At 39.2% G+C, this 17,525-nt stretch overlaps 1 pseudogene across 1 annotated transcript; it reads right to left on the bottom strand.

Moving 5' to 3' along the window:
* Nucleotides 1-11,001: 11,001 nt before the first annotated feature.
* Nucleotides 11,002-11,608, bottom strand: LOC309798099 (ferritin light chain-like; annotated as a pseudogene). The gene has a single exon. The product of its transcript is annotated as a ferritin light chain-like (transcript).
* Nucleotides 11,609-17,525: the final 5,917 nt, after the last annotated feature.

Genomic DNA, 17,525 nt, shown 5'->3' with positions numbered 1-17,525 from the left:
CCCCTCTATGCTGCTTCCAAAAGTGAGAGTGTGTGATAAGATTTTTACTTTCATTTCTAAAGTTTGTTTTTTTTAGGTGAGTCCTGTTCTTCCTTTTTCTTTCAGCAGAAATGAAATCCCAGGTAAGTATAAGTATTCAAATATTTGATCAGTAAGTCACAGTTATCTCCAGTACATTAAATAACTTTCATCAAAAAACATGTTATAGGTGAAAAGCTCTGAAGGACCAGCTATGTATATGATAATTATGTTTCAGGCCTTCTAGGGTATTATATATAATAACTTGTCTTCTGGTCGTGGTCTTGAAGTCTTTATGGATTCAGCCTCAGTAGTAACGAACTGCACTGCTACTTGGTTTGGAGTACAAATTAGACTTTAGCCCTCCTGGTGGTTGAGTTTTTGGTATTGAAAACCATAGGAATGAAATTATTGTATTTCAACAAAGGATCGAGGGCTTGAGGCTTAAACAAGCCAACATATGTGTGGGAAGCAGTCAGCCTTGAGAGCAGGCTACGGACATGCCAGGCATGCCGCTGCTGCTCGAAGGGACTGTCCCTACTTGTTCCCCTCCTTGTTCCATTCCATGGGAGATAAATCACCAGGGCCCAGAAATCAGAAAGAATGGAAAATGAGACAAGCAAATCTGTCTCCACCCTGCACGTGCAGGTTATTTTGGATGATTCTGGGTTTATGGGTTTTCTCCCAGGGAAGTTAACCTTGAGCCGAGACAGTCATTAGATAATGTAAACCACCGTCTGGCAACCTTCCCTTTTCTAGTCTATATAATCTGCAACTGTAGCATAATAAAACTTGCCTTGCAACCATCAGTTGTCTTGGTCCTTCTGACCCCATTCGTCGGTGCTACTTCAGTTCCTTACCCCGTCCCTTCTGACCCTGGGCGGTGAAATCCTCTTTCTGAGGCTGGTCCGTGGCAAGTGGCGCCCGAACAGGGACCTGAAGCGTGAAGCCAATGAAAAGAAAAAGAAAGTGCAGGTAAGAGAACCCTTATGCAAAATATGTGTGGACACGAGTAAAAGTGAAACTAATAGAGGCATAAGGCAACAGTCAGAAGTAAAATAAGATGGGGCAAAAGGGCTCAAAGGAGCGTGAATTATTTGCTCCGGTTTTACTTTTGATGCTTCAAGCTCGGGGTAATAAAGTTTCTACCTCACAGTTGACTGAATTTTTGCAGCATATCCATGATATATCTCCCTGGTTTCCTGATGGCGGCTCTGTGACATAGAAATCTGGCAGAAAGTTGGAGAAGATTTAAAAACTTATTATGAGTCTCGAGGGCCTACTCATACTGCCGTTGTTACATTTAGTTTGTGGAATCTGATAAAAATATGTTTAGGTTCTTCTCATGATAGTGTTGATTTGAAAGTAAAGTCAGAAAAACATAAGCCTCTGACAGAAGAAAAGCCTGTATTATCAGCTACTGTGTCGCCACTTCCTAAACCGAAAGAGCTAATTAATTTAAATATTTCAGATGAAGAGGAACATTTTGACTTAACAGATGAGGCTTTTAAACATAAAAGAGAGAAATATCCTGAGGATGATTTTCTAATGGCTATAATAGATAAGTCAGTGCAAAAGCTGCAGATTAGTAAGGACTGTCTTCCTCAAAATTCTCCATCTGTAAAAATGCTCAGTCCCTTGCAACGTGCTGTACAAGCAGCAATAAAACGAGGAGAAGATCCTATTTTCTGTTGTCCTGTCACGGAAAGACCTGATCCTAATAATCCTCAACAGGCTATTAGGGAGCATCAGGCTCTTCCTTTTAAAGTTTTGAAAGATTTAAAATCTGCTTGTGCTCAATATGGGCCCACTGCTCCTTTTACTACTGCTATGGTTGACACTATTACAGGAGAAGCTCTTCCCCCTGCTGATTGGCAGTCTATTGCACGAGCTTGTTTAAATGGTGGAGATTATTTAATATGGAAGTTTGATTTTTATGAACGGGCTGCTGAACAAGCAGAAAAGCATGCTACCCATGATATTCCAGTTGATTATCATCTGCTGATTGGGGAAGGACCATATATTTCTTTACAAGATCGATTAAATTATCCCTTTGTTGCTTATCCTCAAATAAATCATTTGGCATTACAAGGCTGGAGGAAGTTATCTTCTACACACAAAACTAAGGATCTTTCAAAAATTAGACAGGGACCTGATGAACCATATGCTGATTTTGTAGATAGATTGTTACAGCCGGTGGGGAGACTCATTGTGGATGGACTCACTGGTACAATTGTAGTTAAGCAACTTGCTTTTGAAAACGCTAATAATGCATGACAGGCTGCGATTCGACCTTGGAGAAAACGGGGAACATTGGAGGATTATATTCGCCTTTGTGCAGACATTGGGCCTGCTTATATACAGGGTGCTGCTATGGCTGCAGCATTAACTAAAGTGGGGTTTAAAAACAATCCAAAGAGAACAAAGACTAGTTTTAAATGCGGAAAGGCAGGTCATTTTGCTGGAGAATGTAGATCTTTTCACTGTAACCCTGGTCCTTCCTTCCCTACTCAAAACCCTCCAGATGGTCAGAAAATCCCTGGTTTATGCCCTAAATGCAAAAGGGGAAAACGTTGGGCACGAGATTGTCGCTCAGTGGCCCACAAGGATGGAACACCACTGTCGGGAAACTCCTCCCGGGGCCTTCCCCGGCCCCAATAGATAATAGGGGCAATGTCTGTGTATCCTCCTCAAACTATCAATCAGACATTAACCAAAAACAAAAACATTCCATATATTTGCTCTCCAGAGAAACAGCAGGAAGTGCAGGACTGGACCACAGTACCTCTGCCCGATATGTATTAACTCCTGAAATGGGTCCTCAGGCCTTCTCTACGGGCATCTATGGACCTTTACCCAAGGGTTTGATGGGACTATTATTGGGAAGAAGTGGTGTCACCATGAAGGGTTTAACTATTATGCCAGGAGTCATAGATTGTGACTACGAAGGAGAAATAAAAATCATGGCACAAACTATTAAAAATATAATAATGATTTCTCCTGGGGATAAAATTGCACAATTGCTACTTTTGCCCTTTGTACCTCATGGACCAATTTTACAACATCAAAAGGGAGACACAAAGGCTTTTGGATCATCTAATGCTGCCTACTGGATTCAGAAGGTAGGGAAAGAACGTCCAGAAAGGAAATGAACCATTAATGGAAAGGTTTTTTCAGGTTTGTTAGACACTGGAGCTGATGTCTCTGTTATGACACAGATTCACTGGCATAAACATTGGCCCGTTAGTCCTACTATTACAGAACTTCAAGGAATAGGACAGAGTTCTTCTCCTATGCAAAGTAGTCAGTTATTATTATGGCAAGATAGTGAGGGCCATTCAGGATACTTCCAGCCTTATGTTTTGCCTAGGCTGCCTTTAAACCTCTGGGGCCGAGATATATTAAAAGAAATGGGAGTATTACTTTATAGTCCAAATTCTCAAATCTCTAATATGATGTTGGATCAAGGATTTCTTCCCACAAAAGGGCTGGGAACAAATCAACAAGGAACTGTCTATCCTATTGATGTGAAAATAAAAAATGATAGACAAGGTTTGTGTTTTTCTTAGGGGCCTTGGATTCTCCTCCACTCACTGCTGATCCAATTACTTGGCTGAGTGATGACCCTGTATGGGTGGGCCAATGGCCCCTCACAAAGGAGAAATTAGAAGCTGCAGAACAATTAGTACTGGAACAATTAGGGCATTTAGAAATTTCCAATAGTCCTTGGAATACTCCTATTTTTATTACCAAGAAAAAATCTGGAAAATATAGGTTATTACCGGATCTAAGAGCTGTTAATAAAACTATGCTAATAATGGGAGCTCCTCAAGCAGGCCTACCCTCTCCAACAGCCATACCACACAATTATCATCTTTTAGTTATAGATTTAAAAGATTGTTTTTTTCACTATTCCTTTGTTTCCTGAAGATAGAAAACATTTTGCTTTTAGCTTGCCTTCCTTAAATTTTAAGGAACCCATGAGGAGATTTCAATGGAAAGTATTGCCTCAGGGCATGGCAAATAGTCCTACATTATGCCAAAACTATGTGGCTCAGGCCTTAACTCCTGTGAGAAAAAGGTTTCCAATGTTATATCTCATACATTATATGGATGATATACTTTTAGCCACAGATAATATTTCTTTATTAGAGACTGCTTTTCAATTTTTACAACAATCCTTACAATCATTTGGCTTGGTCATTGCCTCAGAAAAAATTCAAAGACAATCTCCATTTTTCTATTTGGGAAAATATATTGATAACACTACCATTAGGCCTCAAAAACTGCAAATTCGAGTTGATAATTTAAAAACATTAAAGGATTTTCAGAAATTACTTGGAGATATTAATTGGCCAAGGCCTTCCTTAAAACTTACTACTGCTCAATTAGAGCCTTTGTTTGATATTCTTAAAGGTGACTCAAATCCTTCTACTTCACGCTCTATGACTCCAGAAGCACTTCAAGCTTTACAAATAGTTAATAGAGCTATCAGCTCTGCACAATTAACTCGAATGCATACTCACCTGCCAATTTCTTTAATTGCTTGCCCAACACCTCATGTGCCTACTGCCATCTTATGGCAAACTGTTGGAATTATTGAATGGATTCATATGAAAACTACATCCTCTAAGGTTATTAACCCTTATTTTGAACTTAGTAGTAAGCTAATAATGCAAGGTAGAACTAGATGCTTACAACTTCTGGGTATAGAACCTTCTCAAATTATTATCCCTTATTCAGTTAGTCAACAAAATTGGCTTTTTCAACATAGTAATGAATGGGGTCTTGCTCTTGCAGGATTTTCAGGTGCCTTGGAATGCCATTACCCTGCTGATAAATTGATCCAATTCGACAAAGTTAACTGTTATATCTTTCCTTCTATAATTAGGCAACAGCCTATTCCTCATGTACCTTTGGTTTTTACAGACGGTTCTTCTTCAGGAGTGGCTACTGTAATCATTGACGACGGAACCAAACTCATTAAACAAACTTCCTTGACTTCAGCTCAACGTGTTGAACTGTATGCTGTCATTATGGCTTTTAAACATTTTCCTTCTATATCTTTTAATTTGTTTTCTGATAGTAAATATCTTATCAGCTTATTATTTCTTCTGGAGACTGCGACCAGAGGACATACTAATGACCCTGAATTATCATCCTCTTTTCGTTTGCTTCAACAGCTTATTCGTTCCCACGATGGTCGTGTTGCAGCTCTGCATATCCGTGCTCATTCTAACTTGCCTGGTCCATTGTCTAAACTTAATGCGACTGCAGATGTTTTAACTCGATCTACACGTGATCTTTATCCTGTGCGTTTGCCTCCCAAAAATAAAGTTAAAGTTCCTCTTCCTCCTCAACCTCTTTTCCCTAAAGCAGGACATATCCCAATTTACCGTCCTCCTCCTTTCCGTTCGTCATGCTGTCAAGAATGGCTAAGGTATTGCATTCATTATCTTCATACTGTTGATACTCATGGTCCATGTCCTGGACACCCTCATATCATGGTAAGTTATGATCAAACTGCTTCACAAGCAGCACAGCAATCGCATGCTTTACACCATCAGTCGGCGGCTACGTTACGCAAAGAATTTTCCCTTACTCGTGAAGCCGCCCGACAAATTGTTAAGCAATGCCCACAGTGCTTACCTCACCTTCCTGTTCCACATTATGGTGTTAATCCTCGTGGATTATTACCTAGTCATTTATGGCAAATGGATGTTACTCATATCCCGTCTTTTGGGAAATTACAATTTGTTCATGTCACTATTGATACTTATTCTGGTTTCCTCTGTGCTACAGCACAGACCCGAGAAGCTACTAAACATGTTATCACTCATTTATTACATTGTTTTGCTTTCATGAACCTTCATTTTACAGGAACCAACATTACTCTTACAGGCCCGGCTACCAGCCGACGAGAGGATCTTAAGGATACCATCATTTGGTATAAAAATGGGCAAGCTATTAATATTAGAGGTCGAATCTCATATGCCTCACCACTTTGGGATTCCTCTATTACTGTAGCCAAGGTTCCAGGTGAAGATTCAGGAAACTATTTCTGTGTGAAGCATTTACTTGGAGGACAAGGGATACTTATAGTTGGACATAAGGTTACTATTCTTAACAGAAAATCAAAAACTCAATTTCCTCCTTTTATGACCATTAACTTTGCTGGATCCAATTTTGAATGTTGCAATGCATCTTGGAATAATAACCAAATATGGTGTACTACAGATCATACCAAGGGGTCAATTCTTCTCTCTTCTATTCCCATCATAGATAGGTTTATCACATTTCAAAAGAACTGGGATATATGGAAACTAGCTCTAACATATTCCAATACACCTGTTATAACTTGTGTTGCTCCTCCATATACACTTTTGATTGGTTCTATTAACATTGGTAATTCTTCCAAAGGAGGATATAATATTAGCTGTGTTCATTGTATTTTTAGCAGTTGTATGTTCCCTTCTGCAGGAACACAATCTGTGCTTATACTAAGGCAACCCATATATGTTATGGTGCCTGTACATCTGAGAGAACCTTGGTATGAAGATACGGGAGTACAGGCATGGGTGGAACTCTCCAAAGCCTTGCAGAGAAGGAGACGCTTTATTGGGTGGCTAATAGTAAGTTTACTTGCCTTGGCTGCTCTGTCTGCTACCGCGGCTACGGCCCGTCTTGCTCTTTCACAGAGTATTAATCATGCTCACTTTGTTAATCAGTTATCTCAAAATACCAGTCTTGCTTAATCTTTACAAAGTCACATAGATTTACAGATTAATAACAAGTTAGATGAATTTAAAAACGCAATTTTGAGGATTGGAGATCAGATGGCAGCATTAAAATTGAGGATGCATTTAGCTTGTCATGCAAAGTATACGTGGATTTGTGTTATTCCTTACAAGTACAATGACTGTATTTGGGAATGGGAAAAAGTAAAAATGCATCTGCTGAGTGTTTGGTCAGATAATAATATTAGTCTTGATCTTAAGAAATTAAATGCGGAAATTCAGGATATACAAAATGCACATCTTGATGATATTTCACCAGAAGATGTAATTCAAACTTTACTGGATCATTTAAAGTGGTTAAACCCTTAGTCGTGGATTACTAGAGGGTTGTCAGGATTTATTACCCTGGCCATAATTTGCCTATTATTGATAATAATCTTCTCATGTCTGTTTCGTATCCTCATGCAACAGTATACTACTCTCGGCACTAAGGTTCATGGAATTATTTTGCAGCAAAACTTAAAAAATAAAAAAGGGGGACCTGTGGGAAGCAGTCAGCCTTGAGAGCAGGCTACAGACATACCAGGCATGCCGCCGCTGCTCGAAGGGACTGTCCCTACTTGTTCCCCTCCTTGTTCCATTCCATGGGAGATAAATCACCAGGGCCCAGAAATCAGAAAGAATGGAAAATGAGACAAGCAAATCTGTCTCCACCCTGCACGTGCAGGTTATTTTGGATGATTCTGGGTTTATGGGTTTTCTCCCAGGGAAGTTAACCTTGAGCCGAGACAGTCATTAGATAATGTAAACCACCGTCTGGCAACCTTCCCTTTTCTAGTCTATATAATCTGCAACTGTAGCATAATAAAACTTGCCTTGCAACCATCAGTTGTCTTGGTCCTTCTGACCCCATTCGTCGGTGCTACTTCAGTTCCTTACCCCGTCCCTTCTGACCCTGGGCGGTGAAATCCTCTTTCTGAGGCTGGTCCGTGGCACATATGAATATGTTTTTGTCTTGCTGTACTGCACATATGCTGTCTAGTAACAGATATTTTGTCTGCTATTAGTGTTTTAGATTATGTCTTTCCAAAGCGCTGAGGCAGTGCACCTATTTTGAAGTTGCAGCTGATGCCTGAACGTATCCTAGCTGACAAATTATTGATTAATAAAAACATGAATTTATGAAAGATTTGTACCGTTAACCAAAATCTGAGCAAGGAGTCTCAAATGTAATTCTTAGCCAGAATTACATGTTAATGAACCATTTAACAGTGTAAATCAAGGAACATCAATGTAGGGATTTCTTTTCATTTATATCTTACCTGCTTGAAATATCAGTTAAAGGTTGCCAGCTTGGTTGCAGATGAACGGACGTTTGAAGTTCCCCGAACTACTTAATGTGGAATAGGATACTAGACTTCCAACGCCCTCAAGGCTGTGACCTTGCAGCCATTTTACATAGCACATCATCCTCCTATAGGGATGAACCTTTCCCTGGCCCGAAAAGTAGCCACTCCGTTGAAGCTTTGCTTATTGTAACAGGCTTTTGTTTCCAGGTTACATGTCTGTGGAAGACTTAATTCTGAATAGAGATATAGATATTACTGGAAACTAATTGTTTTTGCTATTATACTCTGCTTATACTCTGTTTTACTCTGTAAAACATTTAAATTGTGCTACAAAAATTCAGATGTTGTCTTGCAATCTTTAAACAATAAATGAATGAATTGCCCTTAAAAAAAAGAATTAAGCAGTTAGTTAAGCTGTTGGTCCCACATCAGACAAATTATCCTTATACCTCCTGTCAATATTGTTAACAGAGACTGTTATTTTATTAATCCTTATGATCCCGTGATTCTTTCTTTCATGTTTCGGGGCACAGCAGGTGAGAGAGTGGGTTTGTTTAGCTGGGTGGCTTTATCCTTCTTTTATGCGTTCATTCAATTTTCTGTTCATTTACTTATTGTATACATATGGCAATAGAAGCTGCTAAGGCAATCATTGCTATTCTGCAAAACAACGAGGCACAGAAGCAGATGTCTTATTTCTGAGATTTCTCCCCCCAGGATTATTATGATTAAAGATCCTTTCCCCCCACTCCCTGGAGTGGACAAGGGGCTGCTCGCTGGAGGATTTTTAATGACTTGGGGAAAGGCTCAAATATCCCCCCATTATGGTAATCCACCCCAGGGGCAAACCACCAAGAATATTATGAGTTTATTTTATTTTTCTATCCTTGCAAAGGTAATACTCAGCTCATTAGAATATGAAAACTATACTGTCAAATTTCAGAACTACATGGATGAAGAAAATCACCAAAGTGGCATCATATCATGTGTGTTATAGTTGTATTTACTATATTGACTATATTAAATATGTTGTGTTAACAATGTATTGTATAACTATATATTGAAAAGGCAAAATGCTGTAACATATTTCAGAGAAAATAATTATTTTGGCCAACCCCAAATTGTACATTGTAGACGGGTCCTAGGAAAAGAAGATTTAATTCATAGTGAACAAGAGGTTAGCTTCTGTTTTCAGCCATGTGCTATTTCAAGAATTAAACATCATGAATAATACAGGATATAAGAGGAATAGTCTAAAGATGGAAAAGCACATTTTGATTAGGAAAGAGAATTTAAGGCTTAAGTCTTTTTTTTAAGGAAAACTGCCTTATTACTATGAGATAAGAAAATTGTTTCCTTCTTTTCTTCCTTGCTTTCTTCTTCTTTTTTTTAACCTTTTTAATTTTGGATATTGGACCTCTAAGCTGAGATGACTGAAAATGCCTCCTCTGGGCATCAACCTTTTTGAAAGACTTTTTCCCCCTCCCTGAGGGCTATTTGTCTCTTGGAGGCTTTGTCTACATTACTCCTCAAGAGGCAAGCATTTGTCCTTGCACTAAATGCTGACATCTCCTGAGAAGAGGGAAGCTGCAAAGTAGAAGAATTGAAGGTCAGTATGTTGATATTGGTCTCAAGCGCATTGATGTACATTTGTGTATTGGGGAAGGGGAGTGAAGCTTGAGAGTGGGCCAGTGGGGAGGGGTAAATATTTTGTGATGCTGTCTACCTATGGGCTTATAAAGTTTACAGCTGCATTAGGAGGACAAGCATTACCATTAGCATGAAAAGTAGGGCAGACCTCAGTTGCAAAAGCTTCTAGCCATACACATAGGGCAATACGTAAATGATACACCTTATTGCATTCACCCATTCACCCTCCCCTGTTCACGCTAATTGGAAATTTCCATCCATTTCAGAGAAGTAACACAACTATCAATCATTTTCCCTGGCACGAATCTTCCAGGAGGAAGAAAATGGAATACACCTAGCAACAGAGCTCACACACTAGTAGTCCATGTGTCTTAGATTTAATATCTGATGACTAGCTGCATTGAAGCCAAGAGGTGGTTCACAAAGTTGCTGCACATTAGAATCACCTGGGGAACTCTGAGACCTCCCCGTGCCCAGGCTCCTCCCTAGACCTACTGAATCAAAATCTCTGGGGCTGGGACCCAGACACCAGTGTTTTTCTTCCAAGCTCTTTAGGTAATTCAAACGAGCAGCAAAGCTTGAGAACCAGCCCAATAATGGGAACAAACTTATTTCACACAGATAAAGTGGGGCAATTCAGGGCCTCCCTGGTGGCGCAGTGGTTGAGAGTCCGCCTGCCGATGCAGGGGATACGGGTTCGTGCCCCGGTCTGGGAGGATCCCATATGCCGCGGACCGGCTGGGCCCGTGAGCCATGGCCGCTGGGCCTGCGCATCCGGAGCCTGTGCTCCGCAACGGGGGAGGCCACAACAGTGAGAGGCCCGCATACCGCAAAAAACAAAAAACAAAACAAAAAAAAAAGTGGGGCAATTCATATGTTAAAAGAACGTGAATATATGTATATATTTCTTTTTTTTCGCTTTATTCTGTTTGTATTTCAAATAGGCTTTTTTTTCCTTCTGCAAAAAGCGTTATTGGGGCTTCCCTGGTGGTGCAGTGGTTGAGAGTCCGCTTGCCAAGGCAGGGGACACGGGTTCGTGCCCCGGTCTGGGAAGATCCCACGTGCCGCGGGGTGACTGGGCCTGTGAGCCGTGGCCGCTGAGCCTGCACGTCTGGAGCCTGTGCTCCACAACGGGAGAGGCCACAGCAGTGAGAGGCCCGCGTACCGCAAAAAAAAAAAAAAAAAAAAAAAAAAAAAAAAAAAGCGTTATTGTTTCCATTTGGTCCAAGGCTTGGGAGAGGGCTCCAGGGCGGTTACAAAGCTGCCTAGTGGCTGCAGAGCGGGGCTTCAGGCAGAAGCTCTGACGCCAGAGGGTCTCCTCAGACGCGGCTGGACTTCAGAGACTCCTGTTTGGCTCGAGGGTGAGCCTTTCAAAGAGATACTCGCCCAGCACAGCCTGCGGACCAGCCAGCCTGCGGAGGTTGGTCAGGTGGTCGCCCATCTTCTGGATGAGTTTCACCTGCTCCTCCAGGAAGCGGCTCTCCAGGAAGTCACAGAGCTGGGAGTCTGCACGGGCAGGACCCAGGGCGCGCAGATCCGATAGTGCCTGGTTCAGATTCTTCTCCCTAAGAATGGCGGCTTCCACAGCATCCTGGGTTTTACCCCACTCATCCTGAGAAGGCTTCTGCGCCTCCTGGAAGAGGGCGCGGCCGCAGCACTGGTTTTGCATTTTCAAGAGGCGCTGGGCGCCCTCACACTTCTCCTCAGCCAGTTGGCGAAAAATGTGGCCCATACTGTCCAGAGTCCCATTGTTGCTGTCGAAATAGATACTCAGAGAGAGGTAAGTGTCCACAGATGCATGTTGAACAGGCGTTGGACAGCGGCCTCCACCTCGGTGGAATAACTCTGACGAACCTGGGAACTCGTGGTTGATCAGTGATAAAGAGCTAAGCTCAAAAAATGGTGTTGGCCTGTCCTGGAGGCTGAGGATAGCTGAGTGTCTGATTCCAAAGGTTGCGAAAGGAAGAAAGGTTGGAGGGTGGTCGGGGGCTGGAGCAAGGAGCGTCCCTGGGTCTGTTCATTCCAAACACTGTTGAAGCAAAAGACAGATCTGCAGGACTGCCGAACGCACTGCCTCAAATAGGCTTCGATATAAATGAACAAGAAGTCCAAGCAAGGACAAAACTTACCCTTCCTCCCACCAAAATAGCTGGTGATACTAGAATCTAGATCTGGGAAGGGATTCTTCCATTACTTTCTTAACATTCCAAGCCACTAGAGCAGTGGTTCTCAAAGTATGGTCACCTTGTAACCAAGCAGTACCCTATGGGGCCTTCCTAGGACAGACCCATCACCATATCCTCTATTGTAGTTTCTCTCTGAAGTACTCAGATAATAGTATCTCAGGCATATTTCTTGAGTTTTCAGATGCTAAAAACCACCACCCAATGGAAGAAATGAACTCCTTGATGATCATGAGCACATAGCCCCCAGACCTTCTGGCACCTAAGGATGGATAATGTTACCTGTCTTGTGGCCTCAACATCAGCCAGTCAGAGGATTGTGCACGAGCTGATCACATGCCCTGGGATGTCCCTCCCTCACCTGGCCTTTAAAAATGCTTTGCTGAAATCCTTTGGAGATTTCAGGGGTTTTGGAACACGGACCACCCCTCTCCTTGCTCGATCCTGCAATAAACCTTTCTCTTCTCCAGACTCCAACCTTTAGGTTTGTTTGGCCTCACTGTGCTTCAGACACACGAACCTGCATTCGGTAACAACCTGACCAGCTTTACCAGCGTCCCCTGATAATGTGTCAGATATTCAAGTTTTAGGGCCCTATCCCAGCCCTGTGGAATCAGCAACTCTAGTGGGGCTCAGTGATCTCTGTTATAACAGGCCCTCCATATGATTTTTATTCACCTTAAAGTTTGAAAATATCTGCATTGTCAGCTGGCCAAAGCGTCCACCAGCAGGTGAAGGGGAGTGACGCCTGGAAAAGATAGGGAGTAGCCAAGGCAAGTACAGCAGCATTTGCCGTGGTAGTAATGGAGAATGCCTTTTCTCCACTGGTTGGCACAGACTAGTATCTGGGAGCAGTGGCAGGGTTATTTAGGATGCTTTACAATTCAATGTAGAGTGACCGCTGTCCTGGTTTGCCAGGGACTTCCCCTGTGTGAACACTTAAAATCTCATCCTGGCAAACCCCTTAGCCCTGGATTTGAAAAACTTAGGGAATAACATGAAATTTAGGGGAAACATGATCTAGGATTTGGGCAAGTCACAAGTGCTAATTAAAGCTAAGCAAGTATGGACAACATCTAGCCTTCTTTACCCCTTTGTGGGAAGGTAAATCTGATTGGGTGAAAGGACTTATTGTTAAGAAATCTTTGTAGAAACATCCCCTTCTGCTTAGTCCGCTGGTTCTCAGTTCTGGCTAGACACTGGCATCATCTGAGGAGATTTAAAGTTATTTTATTGGTCTAGAATGACCAACAGTCAGTGTGAGGGTTTTTAAAAAGTGCTTCAGATGATTCTAATATGCAGCCAAATTTAGGTGCCACTGCTTAAGCTTTTGAACCACTGCTACTTTTTTCACCTCATCTTCCTATGAGAATATCCAACTGTAGTTGAGGTGTGTTGTTTTTTCTTTCTCTTTTTTTAACTCTCTTATTATAAGATTTACTGTCTTAAATAAGATTGAATGTACAGAAAATCCTGCTAGTCCATCTGGTATAGCTACATACTTAGAAAAATATCGTTAAGATATATACCATTTAAGTACTGTGACTGGCCTTTTTAAAATTAACATATGCATTGAATTAGTACAATCTCTTTTGAAGTTGTCATGTTGGGGAGCTATACCTGTAATCTGCTGCCATTGCTAAATATCTGGACACCTCTTATTAGGAATTGTTTTTAAACATCTTTAGGGATTAAAACCAAGAGTGCTGTATTATTTGTACTGGGACCACAAAAACCTCACAAAGTTTCCCCACTGTACCTTCTACCCCCATCTCTAACCCTTGGCAACTTCTAATCTGTTCTCCATCTCCACAGTTTTGTTATTTTTTTTTCAGTTTTGTTATTTTAAGAATAATATGTAAACATAATCATGAATTACTTAATCTTCGGAGATTGGCTTCTAAAAATTTTTTCTTCGGCATCATTCCCTTGAAGTTCATTTTAATTTTTGCATATATTAATAATTTGTTCCTTATTGTTGCTCCATAGTATTCTATCATAAGATTTTATCACAATTTGTTTCAACATTCATCCATTGAAAGACATTTGGGTAGTTGCCAGTTTTGGGCTATTATAAATAAAACTGCTATGAACATTTATGTGTAAGTTTCTGTGGGAACTTAATTAAGTTTTTGTTTCTTTTGGATAAATGCTCAAGAGTACAAGTACTGCGTTGTAGGGTGAATCTACTTTTAGGATTAAAAGAGACTGTCAAGCTGTTTCCCAGAGTGGCTAAACCATTTTATTTTCCCACCAGTGACGTGATATAACTTTTCTACGTACTCGCCAGCATTTGATGTTGTCACTATAATTTTAGTTATTCTCTGATATCTCATTATGGTCTTAATTTGCATTTCCCTAATGCTAATGATGTTGAGCATCTTTTCATGGGCTTCTTTGCCATGTGTATATGCTCTTCCACGAAATGTCTGTTCCTGTCTTCTGCCTATTTTCTAGTTGGATTTTTTTAAGTTGTTTGGAGCGTTCTTTGTATATTATAGATACAAGTCATCTGTCTCATATGGGATTTTCAAATATGTTTTCCCACTGTGTAATTTGAGTTTTCATCCACTTAAAAGGATCTTCTATGAAGCATTTTTTACTCATTTTGATGAGATCCAATTTATCAGTTTTTGCTTTTATTGATCATACTTTCGGTGTCAAGTCTAAGAATTATTCACCTAGTTCTAGATGCCAAAGATTTTCTCCTATTTCTTTTTCTAAAAATGTCCTGCTTTTACATTTAAGATTATGATCCACTTTGATTTAATTTTTGTGTAAGGTGTGGAGGTTTAGGTTAAGGTTCATTTTTTGTTTTTGTCGAGGGATGACCAACTGTTTCAGTACCATTTTTTGAAATGTCTATTCTTCCTTGATAGCTTTTGCACTGCTGTCAAAATCAGGTTAAATGTATTTATGTCAGTCTATTTCTGGGTTCTCTATTCCATTCCATTGATCTATGTATCTACCCTCCAAAATTACTGCAAAGTTTTGAAATTGGGTGGATTAATTCCTCCCATTTTAATCTTCCTTTACAAATTGTTTTAGCTATTCTTCAGCCTCTTCTTACCATATAAATCTTAGAAAAACCTTGTCTATATCCGCAAAAACCTTGAGGGCATTTTAAGAGTAATTGTGTTAAGCCTCTTAAATTGGGGAGAATTGACATCTTTATTATGTTGTGTTCTCTAATCCATGAACAAGGTATGTCTCCCTATTTGTTTGGGACTTTAAAATTTTTCTTCATCAGCATTTTGTAATTTTCAGTATAGAGGTCCTATAAATGTCTTATTGGGCTTGTATTTAAGTACTTATTTAGGTCAGTTGTAAATGGCATCACATATTTTAATTTAAGCTTCTACACATTTGTTATTAATATATAATGTGATAAAATTGTGTTGATCTTGTACTCTAAAACATTTACAAACTAATATTATTTCTCAAGCTTTTTGTGGATTCCTTGGTATTTTCTCCATTTAGATTATCATCTCATCTTCAGACACAGACAGTTTTACTTTTCCTTAGTCAATATAATAGGATATATTACTCTTCAACATTCAGTAGGATATATTCCTTCCTATTCAACATAGTAGGAATAGTCCTTTTATCTTTTAAATGAACTTTTTAAAAATTTAACTTTTAAATGTATGTATTTATTTATTTTTGCTTTATTTTCTTACTAGAACCTCCAGTAATATATTTAATAAAAGTGGTGAGAGCAGATATCCGTGCCTTGTTTCTGATCTTACAGAGAATGCATTCAGTCTTTCACAGTTAAATATAATGTCGGTATAGGTTGTTTGTAGATCATCTTTATGAGTTTTAGTATGTTCCTTTTCTATTCCTAGTTTGCTTGGAGTTCTTTTTCCTTCTTTTTTTAAAATCATGAATGAGATTGGATTTTGTCAAGTGCTTTCTCTGCATTATTGGATAGGATCACATGACTTTTCCCTTTAATCTATTGGTTATGGTGGATAACATTGTCTGATTTTCAAATATTTAACCAACTTTGCATAACTAGAATAAATGCCACTTGGTCATGGTATATTATTCTTTTTATATATTTCTGGATTTAATTTGCTAATATTTGGCAGAGGATTTTTACAGCCAATTTCATAAAAAATATTGGTCTGTAGTTTTCTTCTTTCTATACTATTCCTGTCCAGTTTTGGTATCAAGGTAATACTGGCTTCATAAATTTAATTAGGAACTGTTCCTTCTACTTCTCTTTCTTATCAAATCATGTAAAATTGGTGTTGGTGTTAATTCTTTATGTCTTGGGTAAAAGTGAAATATCTAAGCCTGAATATTCCTTTTGGGAGTTTTTAAATGAAAAATCAGTGTTTCTAATGGTTACAGGAAAATTGAGATTATCTATTTCATCTTGGCTGAGTTTTGGTAGTTTTGAGTGTAGAAGCATTGGCCCATTTCACCTACATTTTTGAATTTATAGTGTAGACTTGCTCATAACAACTTGTTCCTCATTAACCTGCAGGATATGTCATGGTATCCCTGGTTGCATTTCTGATATCTGTGATTTGTGCCATCCATCTTTTTATCTTTATCAGTCTTGCTAGATCTTTATTGATTCGATTGTTTATTTCCAAGAACCAGCCTTTTGTTTCATTGATTTTCCCCCCTATTTTCCTGTTTTCAGTTTCATGGATTTCTATTTCATCTTTATTATTTCCTTCTTTCTGCTTGTTTAGTGTTTTTTTTCCTCTTCCTTTTTTACTGTTGTAATATAGAAAATTAGATTATTGCTTTGAACTACTTTCTTTCCCAATTTAGTGCTATAAACTTCCCTTTCAGCATTGCTTTCACTTCATTCTGCAAACTTTGATCTGTTATATCTCCATTTTCTTTTATTCTATGCATTAAAAAATATTTCCTTGGTGCTGTCTTTTTTACCCATGAGTTATTTGGAATTGTGATGTTTAGTTTTCACATGATTGAAGATTTTCCTGTTGTCTTTCTGTTATTGATTTCTAGTCTGATTCCATTATGGCTAGAGAACATACTCTATGATTTTAATTCTTTTAAATCTGCTAATTTTTTATGAATATATAAATGAAAGAAATAAGAAATCCTCTGAGTCTTAGCATCCAACACTTAGGCACATTACAATTTAAATCTGCTAAGGTTCTTTTTATTGCCCAGTATATAGTATATGAGTGAATATTCCATGGACACTTGAATATGTATTCTGCTGTTACTGAGTGTGTTCTTTAAATGTCAGTTATATCCTATTGATTGATGATGTTTTCATTTCTTCCATATTCTTGCTGATTTTTCTCTCTGGTAGTTCTATAAATTGCTGTGCTGAAGTCTCAAATAATAATTGTGGATTTAAAATTTTCTCCTTTTACTACTTTTTTCAGAGTTTGCTTCATGTATTTTGAAGTTCTGTTGTTGGGTGCACACACATTTAGTATCATTAGGTCATCTGGGTGGATTATTCCTGTTATCTTTATGTAATGACCCTGTTTGCCCCTAATAATTTCCTTTGCTCTGAAGTCGACTTTATCTGATATTAATATAGCCATTCCTACTTTTTCTGATTAACATTCACATGATATATCATTATC

Source organism: Mesoplodon mirus, assembly GCF_964341445.2.
Source record: "Mesoplodon mirus genome assembly, contig: HAP1_SCAFFOLD_1653, whole genome shotgun sequence".
Taxonomy (NCBI): domain Eukaryota; kingdom Metazoa; phylum Chordata; class Mammalia; order Artiodactyla; family Ziphiidae; genus Mesoplodon; species Mesoplodon mirus.
Note: the sequence above shows the minus strand (reverse complement) of the source record. Positions and strands in the feature narration are given on the sequence as shown.